Source organism: Oncorhynchus mykiss, chromosome 6 (genome assembly GCF_013265735.2).
Source record: "Oncorhynchus mykiss isolate Arlee chromosome 6, USDA_OmykA_1.1, whole genome shotgun sequence".
In the NCBI taxonomy this organism is placed as follows: Eukaryota; Metazoa; Chordata; class Actinopteri; order Salmoniformes; family Salmonidae; genus Oncorhynchus; species Oncorhynchus mykiss.
Genome location: NC_048570.1, coordinates 714,623 through 724,622, shown reverse-complemented (window position 1 = coordinate 724,622; position 10,000 = coordinate 714,623).

The window sequence follows — 10,000 nt, the reverse complement described above, 5'->3', positions numbered from 1 at the left end:
AGTGGGTGAGTGGTAGTTGGAATGGGCTGTAGTCTCTCGTAGGCCAATTCCCGTAGAATTTGGGGAGTGAGTCCCTGATGTCCTGTAACAAGTAGTCCCGGAGTGGTTCGCTGAGGAGTTTCTGGGCCCATGTAACCCCTAAATACCAGGCTTCCTGCCAGTCAGGGCAGGATGGAGTGTTGTAGAGTATGGTGTATTTGTGGGATAGTTCCTCCCTGTAGTGCTGTTCTAGGATCTGGTGGCTGGTTTGGATCCAAAGTGAAGATGCTGTAGCGAGAGCCGCTAGGGTGGTGTCAGATGCTCCTGATGGTGTGAAGGTAGCCGTAAGCGTTCTGGTCTGGTGGAGGTAGCCCGGAGGTAGCTGGTTGTCCGAGAGGTAAAAGCTGATCATCTCCATGTGGTGTCTGGCTCTAATCAGCTTGGAGAGTGACCGTGCTGTAGAGTAGGCGTTGGGGGGGATAGGTGGGGCCCCAGTGGTGTGGTGTTCCTCCGCTTTGTTGTTGGTTGGTGAGACCAGGTTAACCTGGTGGTTAGGGGTGGTGTCCCTAGGGGTTTTCTCATCTGCTGGGCTACCTGTCCCCTTAGGAGTAGTGCTGCGTGTAGGAGGTCCGGTCCTGTGGAGCCATGTGGTTGAAGGTGTGGGTTGGGGTGGGGTAGATGAGCCCCTTTTGGTCTGCTGGTTTGGTCCGGGACGTAGAGTGCCAGCTTGTTAGTCTTGGGGGTGCTGTGGGGTGGTGGTGTTCCGTAGGAGGGGGGAGTAGGAGTTCCAGAAGGGGGGGTGGGGTTCTGGGTGGAAGGTCTGAGGTGGATCTTCTGGAGGTCCTGGAGTGGGGTGGTATGAGGTAGGATGTAGAGTGGGGTGGTCTGGTGGGGATGGCATCAGGAGATGTGTCTTTGTGCCCCTGATGTAATGGTGTAGGGGTGTAGTCCTCCGGTGGTTTTGGTCCTATGGAGACCGTGGAGGGGTGCTGTCTGGTGGGAGAGAAGGTCCATTGGTGTGGGATGTTTCCCCCGCTGTGTAGAAGCTTTGGAGAAATGTTCATTATGTGGCGTTTCCATAATGAGCCCAGGCTGCCGGTCGGAGCTGTTTTCGTCCGGTCCCTTGGTGCGTATCTTGCGGATTTGTTCCGAGAGTCCGTATAGATCATTAAGACCCGTCGCGATTGTGGGGCTAGTCTAGATGTAGAGTGGGGGGTCTGAATAGTCCTCGCAGTCCCCAGAGTCTGCGTTGTCCCGTAGATCAGCCATGTGTGGTGTGTACCTATGTGAAAACTAAAAGTAAGGAAAGAGAAAAGTACAAAGAAAATTGAGTAGCCAAAAAGAGTTACCCCCGAAGTCTGTGTGGGACCTGTCCTCTTTACAGCTACACAACAGATCTAGGGGAAACCCAGCCACGACGCGTTTCTGCCTTGCTCGGCTTCATCAGGTGGCAGAGAGGAAAAAAAGTGCAAAAAGGAGCACTGGGTCGTAATGCGGTAAAAAAGCTGTATTATGGACCGGAAAAAATAGGGTGTGTGTGGGTGTATGTGAGTGGTAGAGTCTCGGTGGTCTGGAAGGTCTATGAAGGTCTGTGGGAGTATCAGCTGGTGTTTGGGTCCTGATGAGGTATCTTTTTTTGGGGGGGGAGGGCGAGTCGTAGGAGTCCGGTCGTTCAGGTGAGATGCTTGTGGGGAGTGTAGAATATCAGCTGGTGTCTGGGTCCCAGTGAGGTGTCCCTTTAGGGGTTGGTATATAGTTGGGGTCCGGTAGATCCTTGAGGGGAGAGGTGGTCTGGGTAGAGTGCAGGCTTGGGTCTTTATCCAGTAGATCTGTGGGGGAGAGGTTCGACTTGGTAGAGTCCGGGCTGGGGTCTGTATCCAGTAGGTCAGTGGAGGAGAGGAGGAGAGGAGGTCTTCTGCAGGTTTCCAGCTTGAGTCTTGTATCCAGTAGAAGGCTCTTTGGGGATCCGTGGACCCTAATGATGCTGAGACTGAGGGGTGCTCCTCTTTTTATGTGAAAAACTGGGGGTGTGGTTTAGGCCAGGGTCCAATCATGAGATGGCACAAGGTGTGCATGCGGTGTGCACGTGAAGGCCTGTTGGAGTTTGGTCCAATGAGATCTTCCCTTTGTTTGAGTGAGGCGTCTGTTCGTCTGTAAGGTGTAGGGGAGCCTTTGTCATAGAAACCAATGCGAAGGATGGAACTTTGCTTTTGGGGTGCTGTATAGGACGTGGGGGTCCCAGAGGTGTGAGGTTGATTTTAGGTAAGACTAGAAGTCTTAAGGGTCAGGATGAGCAAAACGTGGAGTTTCTGTGATGAGTAGAAGTATATTAGATCCTCCTCTGAGAAAGTAGTGTTTGACCTCTGTGTCTCCATTGACTTGTGTGTTAGCTTCGGGAGCGGTCTGCTCTTGTTGAGGGTTTGGGCCTAGAAGGAACCCAAGAAGAGGTTCTGTAGTTTCAGGAGGAGTTGAGGGTAGGGTGGACATCTGTGGGATTCGGATGAGACTATAGTGGAGTTTCTAGGTGACTCATAGGTCTGTCTGTAGGCTTTCAAAAGTGGTGGACATCTTTTTCCGTCTTTTTGGAGTTTGCGTTAGAGTGCGGAAGGAGCGATGTAGAGTTGAAGTAAAGTTCGTGAACTCTGGTCATTTCCAGGTGTGTGGGGAACTTATAACCTTGTTTCTTTGTTGAGGGGTAGTGGTAGGTAGTATTTCTGGGGGGTAGTTTCAGTTTGGCCAGCTGGGAAGTGTTGCTAAACTTGTCCTCTTTTAGTTGGTGCTTTTTAGCGGAGTATAGCTTCCATCGCGTTTTCGTCCATTTGGGATCCTGGGTATATAGTAGATTTGGCCGTGTTGTCCAGTTAACGTCCACTTGGGGAATGGGAGGTACGGGTCCAGAAAAACTTTTTTGGCTTTTTCCAGTGATGTTTGTCCTCCGAAGATGATGGGACCACTCCAGTAGGGGAGAGACTTACCTGGGGGGAGGGGGGAATACTTACCTGGGGGAGGGTCTGGTGTAGGATGTTGGTATTATCCTGGGTTTTTGGTATGTGGGTGTATGGTGCAGGGGTGTGAGTGTGGTGGGCCTATATTGTAATTTGTATCATTTTGCTCCTAAGTTGGAAATACGGTCGTCAGGATGGGTAAAAAATCCTCTTTAGTAGAAAAAAGGTAAAATCTTTGAGTAGGAGTCTTCTTTTGTTGAAGGGGGGGGGGAATTCTTCTTGTTGAAAAAGAAGGGGGGGGGGGGTCTTTTGAGAAAAATCCTCTTTGGTAAAAAAAGGTAGAATCTTTGAGTAGGGGTCTTCTTTTGTTGAAGGGGGGGGGGGGGGGGGGGGAATTCTTCTTGTTGAAAAAAAAGGGGGGGGGGGGGGTCTTTGAGAGAAATCCTCTTTAGTAGAAAAAGGTAGAATCTTTGAGTAGGAGTCTTCTTTTGTTGAAGGGGGGGGGGGAAATTCTTCTTGTTGAGAAAAAAAGGGGCGGGGGGTGTAGTGTTCATCAATAAAAAATGCTTTTGGGTTGTAAAAAATGGTGGTGTGCATCCAGGGGTCAGGAGAAGAGTAGGGTTATTTTAGTTGGTATATAATCTAATGATAATTTTGAACCTGTTCACCATCAAACCAATCCAGAGGGTACAAGGGTGGAGGAAAAAAAACCCTTGTAAAAGGCCGGATTAGGGAGGATCCCAGTCAGTGTAAGGGATAAAATTTCCTTGGCTTGCTGCGTCCATACCCTACATCCGGCAACGCAGCGGTGACTCGCCAAGTGTTTGGTTTCTAGTTTTGAGTCGGTTGATCCACTTCCATCTCTGACACGTGGAAACCGGAGGGGGGAAGGGAGGGGTTGCACTCCACATCATATACGCGCGGGTCGGAGGGTACGGGCGCGGCCGGCCAAAGTCGTAGGCCCCATGGTAGCCCACTTGTAGATTAACCCGTTGGTTGGGTTAAAGGACTGTCTGTCTGTAGGGTTAGGGTTAGGTAAGGTTTTAGAATGGTTAAGGTTAGGGTTTGGGGTTAGGGTAAGATATGGTTTTTTTGAAAGAAGGGTTAAGGTTAGGGTTAAGTTTAGGTATGGGTTTTGGGATGGTTAAGGTTAGGGTTAGGGTTAGGGTAAGGTATAGAAGAGGTTAAGTTTAGGTAGGTCTGTCAACTCAACTTAGGATCAGGCAAAGCCCTTGAGTTGCGTACCTTATGCAGGTCCGGTTCTCGGTTGGTTGCCATGTGTCCATGTCGAGTAGTATGGTCATGATGTCCGGGTCCGCTGTGTCGACGGAAGTGGAAAGCATAGTGCAACCTAGGAGTTTTACTCTCTTTCGGATCCTTCTTTTTTAGCTCCATGTTGTCTATGTATTCACTTCAGTGTTCGTCAGTCTTTGGTCCTGGATGTTTTCAATCATGTGTATGATTGGGAGTTATTCCCTTCCAGGATCCTAATTCCCAATCAACCCATGTCTAGTCGAATCCAGCTGGTCTGTATGGGTATACTCGGCGTAGGATCAGGCAAAACCATCGAGTTGCGTACCTTGTGCAGGTCCGGACCTCAGTCGGTTGCCATGTGTCCCTGTCAAGTGGTCAGTCTATAACCGCCAGTGGTTTGAGCAGACAGACACCCAGAAGGCGAGCCCTCTATACGGTTGTCATGCATCCGCCCCTGGAGTAACGTCCTGTGTTACGGTCGGTGTATGGAGGGTTTAGAAGCCGGCAAACCTTCTCTGGCTTACGTATGAAACGTCCGGCAGTAGTAGAAGTTAATTGGGTGCTTCCATCCACACCATCTCAGTTGTAGGTAATTCAGAGTTTTTGGGTAATAGTGACCAGTGGAATTACTCCCTTCCAGGATCGTAACGTTTCCAGAGGTATATCATCCCTAGACAGTGAACTGGTACGTAGTCCAGGTAAAAAAATGGTTCGGTTGTCCAGGCTAAGTGCGGCGGGGTAGGGGGTCCCCAGTAGGAATTTCCTCTGTGGGGTCCGATACCTCGCCAGACATTATCTGGGCACCCCAGGGGTTATTCGGCAGACGCGATCCTCCAGCCGCAGCGCATAACCCAAAAGCCCCTCTTTTGGGTATCCCAACCCGCTAGGACCAAACACGCGCTACTGAACCTACTGCCAATCCAGATCTAATCTGGGGTAGATAGTGGTCCAGCGCGTTACGTGAGTCTCCCGTGTGTAAGGGGGCTTGGGAGGGTTGAGCCGATAGGTCTGCCAACAGGCCCCAGAGGGTGGTAGTCCGGTCGCTACCATTTCCTCCGGTCTTCTTGCTTGGTGTATGGTCGGGCCTAGTTTGCTTAGGGTCTGCTCGCTGCGGGGGAGTCGACAAAGCCGTGCCCCCAGAGTAGTTGGAGAAAAAAGGTTCTCGTCCGTTGGGGGTGCTGGTGGGTATCTTCAGTGAGGTAGAGTTGGAAGGATGGTGAGATGGTGAGGGTTCTTGGTAAATAACATAAAGATATTTAGATTTCTATTTTATAGTTTCTTTGCATCAAAGGGTCCATGGTCATGGTAACCCTGAGTTCAAGAAAGCGGGGAAAAAAAAGATATACTTATATATAAATATATAGTTATATATTTCTTTTATTTTTATTTTTTTTTTTTTTATATTTTTTTTTTTTTTTTTTTTTTTTAAATAAAAAGGAAAGTATTTCTTGAGAGTCCATGGGCATGGTAACTCTATGGTGCTATTTGAAGATCTGTTTTTTGTGGTCTTAATGACCCCCTATCTGTTGTATTGGATGTGGGGTGTGTAAGGTGCAGGTGCAGTGTCTGTCCAGTCGTTCCTCCGTTGTACTGAAGGCCTCAGTAATGGTCCAGTCGTGGTGGTGGTATAGGGCCTGGAGGTTCCCGGGAGTAGTAATTTGTCCCTCTGGTTTATAATGTGAGGTGGCTGCTGACCAGGGAGTCCTTGAGATTTTTGTTCCGTTTGGAGGCCAGGATGGGTGTGTGGAGAGGGAGTAGTTGTTTGTGCTGGAGTCTTTGCTGGATGATAGTAGTCATTCGGAGGCTGGGTGAGTTGTAGGTTGTAATGATGGGTAGGATCCGGTGGTTTCCTTTGTTTGGTCCCGGGTGTGGGTGTCTCCTGGTGTAGTGTTTAGTAAGGTGGGGAGGTTGTGGTCCGTAGCTGCCCAATCGTTGATGATTTTTTTGATGCCCTTTGATTGGAGTGGAGGATTGTGCTGGTCCCCGAGTAGTGATTCGTTGGCCAGGCGTTTTCGTGGCTTGGTAATCTTCTGTTCCTGTGGCTTAGCATGCCGTTCCTCCCTGGTTTGGGTGTGGGATGGCACGGAAGGATCAGAAGCCACCTGGGCACTCGCTGCCTGTGCCTGGTCCCTTGTAGTCCTGTTTGGGCTAGGATTTCGGGGTGGTTCAGCAGGTTTTGTTTTAACCGGAAGGGACCCACCCTGGTCAGGGTATGGATAGGTCTCTGGGTACCCTGGTATGGTAGAGGTGAGTGGCTTGTTGTGGGAGGTGTCCTTGTAGTTCTCTGTTGGATAGGGGAAATATTTGTCTCTGGAGTGGTGGTGTTAGATGATTCCGGGAGAGGGGAAGTGGAATCTTCCTTCAGAGGGTATCGTCCCGATGTGGGGTATCCGTGGGTCCGTGGAGAAGGAGAGGGTCTGCTGGTGTGTGCCCTCTGTAGGGTGGTATCCCCCTCGTCCTCACTGTGAGGTTGGCAGTGGGTGAGTGGTAGTTGGAATGGGCTGTAGTCTCTCGTAGGCCAATTCCCGTAGAATTTGGGGAGTGAGTCCCTGATGTCCTGTAACAAGTAGTCCCGGAGTGGTTCGCTGAGGAGTTTCTGGGCCCATGTAACCCCTAAATACCAGGCTTCCTGCCAGTCAGGGCAGGATGGAGTGTTGTAGAGTATGGTGTATTTGTGGGATAGTTCCTCCCTGTAGTGCTGTTCTAGGATCTGGTGGCTGGTTTGGATCCAAAGTGAAGATGCTGTAGCGAGAGCCGCTAGGGTGGTGTCAGATGCTCCTGATGGTGTGAAGGTAGCCGTAAGCGTTCTGGTCTGGTGGAGGTAGCCCGGAGGTAGCTGGTTGTCCGAGAGGTAAAAGCTGATCATCTCCATGTGGTGTCTGGCTCTAATCAGCTTGGAGAGTGACCGTGCTGTAGAGTAGGCGTTGGGGGGGATAGGTGGGGCCCCAGTGGTGTGGTGTTCCTCCGCTTTGTTGTTGGTTGGTGAGACCAGGTTAACCTGGTGGTTAGGGGTGGTGTCCCTAGGGGTTTTCTCATCTGCTGGGCTACCTGTCCCCTTAGGAGTAGTGCTGCGTGTAGGAGGTCCGGTCCTGTGGAGCCATGTGGTTGAAGGTGTGGGTTGGGGTGGGGTAGATGAGCCCCTTTTGGTCTGCTGGTTTGGTCGTAGAGTGCCAGCTTGTTAGTCTTGGGGGTGCTGTGGGGTGGTGGTGTTCCGTAGGAGGGGGGAGTAGGAGTTCCAGAAGGGGGGGTGGGGTTCTGGGTGGAAGGTCTGAGGTGGATCTTCTGGAGGTCCTGGAGTGGGGTGGTATGAGGTAGGATGTAGAGTGGGGTGGTCTGGTGGGGATGGCATCAGGAGATGTGTCTTTGTGCCCCTGATGTAATGGTGTAGGGGTGTAGTCCTCCGGTGGTTTTGGTCCTATGGAGACCGTGGAGGGGTGCTGTCTGGTGGGAGAGAAGGTCCATTGGTGTGGGATGTTTCCCCCGCTGTGTAGAAGCTTTGGAGAAATGTTCATTATGTGGCGTTTCCATAATGAGCCCAGGCTGCCGGTCGGAGCTGTTTTCGTCCGGTCCCTTGGTGCGTATCTTGCGGATTTGTTCCGAGAGTCCGTATAGATCATTAAGACCCGTCGCGATTGTGGGGCTAGTCTAGATGTAGAGTGGGGGGTCTGAATAGTCCTCGCAGTCCCCAGAGTCTGCGTTGTCCCGTAGATCAGCCATGTGTGGTGTGTACCTATGTGAAAACTAAAAGTAAGGAAAGAGAAAAGTACAAAGAAAATTGAGTAGCCAAAAAGAGTTACCCCCGAAGTCTGTGTGGGACCTGTCCTCTTTACAGCTACACAACAGATCTAGGGGAAACCCAGCCACGACGCGTTTCTGCCTTGCTCGGCTTCATCAGGTGGCAGAGAGGAAAAAAAGTGCAAAAAGGAGCACTGGGTCGTAATGCGGTAAAAAAGCCGTATTATGGACCGGAAAAAATAGGGTGTGTGTGGGTGTATGTGAGTGGTAGAGTCTCGGTGGTCTGGAAGGTCTATGAAGGTCTGTGGGAGTATCAGCTGGTGTTTGGGTCCTGATGAGGTATCTTTTTTTGGGGGGGGAGGGCGAGTCGTAGGAGTCCGGTCGTTCAGGTGAGATGCTTGTGGGGAGTGTAGAATATCAGCTGGTGTCTGGGTCCCAGTGAGGTGTCCCTTTAGGGGTTGGTATATAGTTGGGGTCCGGTAGATCCTTGAGGGGAGAGGTGGTCTGGGTAGAGTGCAGGCTTGGGTCTTTATCCAGTAGATCTGTGGGGGAGAGGTTCGACTTGGTAGAGTCCGGGCTGGGGTCTGTATCCAGTAGGTCAGTGGAGGAGAGGAGGAGAGGAGGTCTTCTGCAGGTTTCCAGCTTGAGTCTTGTATCCAGTAGAAGGCTCTTTGGGGATCCGTGGACCCTAATGATGCTGAGACTGAGGGGTGCTCCTCTTTTTATGTGAAAAACTGGGGGTGTGGTTTAGGCCAGGGTCCAATCATGAGATGGCACAAGGTGTGCATGCGGTGTGCACGTGAAGGCCTGTTGGAGTTTGGTCCAATGAGATCTTCCCTTTGTTTGAGTGAGGCGTCTGTTCGTCTGTAAGGTGTAGGGGAGCCTTTGTCATAGAAACCAATGCGAAGGATGGAACTTTGCTTTTGGGGTGCTGTATAGGACGTGGGGGTCCCAGAGGTGTGAGGTTGATTTTAGGTAAGACTAGAAGTCTTAAGGGTCAGGATGAGCAAAACGTGGAGTTTCTGTGATGAGTAGAAGTATATTAGATCCTCCTCTGAGAAAGTAGTGTTTGACCTCTGTGTCTCCATTGACTTGTGTGTTAGCTTCGGGAGCGGTCTGCTCTTGTTGAGGGTTTGGGCCTAGAAGGAACCCAAGAAGAGGTTCTGTAGTTTCAGGAGGAGTTGAGGGTAGGGTGGACATCTGTGGGATTCGGATGAGACTATAGTGGAGTTTCTAGGTGACTCATAGGTCTGTCTGTAGGCTTTCAAAAGTGGTGGACATCTTTTTCCGTCTTTTTGGAGTTTGCGTTAGAGTGCGGAAGGAGCGATGTAGAGTTGAAGTAAAGTTCGTGAACTCTGGTCATTTCCAGGTGTGTGGGGAACTTATAACCTTGTTTCTTTGTTGAGGGGTAGTGGTAGGTAGTATTTCTGGGGGGTAGTTTCAGTTTGGCCAGCTGGGAAGTGTTGCTAAACTTGTCCTCTTTTAGTTGGTGCTTTTTAGCGGAGTATAGCTTCCATCGCGTTTTCGTCCATTTGGGATCCTGGGTATATAGTAGATTTGGCCGTGTTGTCCAGTTAACGTCCACTTGGGGAATGGGAGGTACGGGTCCAGAAAAACTTTTTTGGCTTTTTCCAGTGATGTTTGTCCTCCGAAGATGATGGGACCACTCCAGTAGGGGAGAGACTTACCTGGGGGGAGGGGGGAATACTTACCTGGGGGAGGGTCTGGTGTAGGATGTTGGTATTATCCTGGGTTTTTGGTATGTGGGTGTATGGTGCAGGGGTGTGAGTGTGGTGGGCCTATATTGTAATTTGTATCATTTTGCTCCTAAGTTGGAAATACGGTCGTCAGGATGGGTAAAAAATCCTCTTTAGTAGAAAAAAGGTAAAATCTTTGAGTAGGAGTCTTCTTTTGTTGAAGGGGGGGGGGGAATTCTTCTTGTTGAAAAAGAAGGGGGGGGGGGGGGGGTCTTTTGAGAAAAATCCTCTTTGGTAAAAAAAGGTAGAATCTTTGAGTAGGGGTCTTCTTTTGTTGAAGGGGGGGGGGGGGGGGGGGGGGGGGGGGGGGGGGGGGGGGGGGGGGGGGGG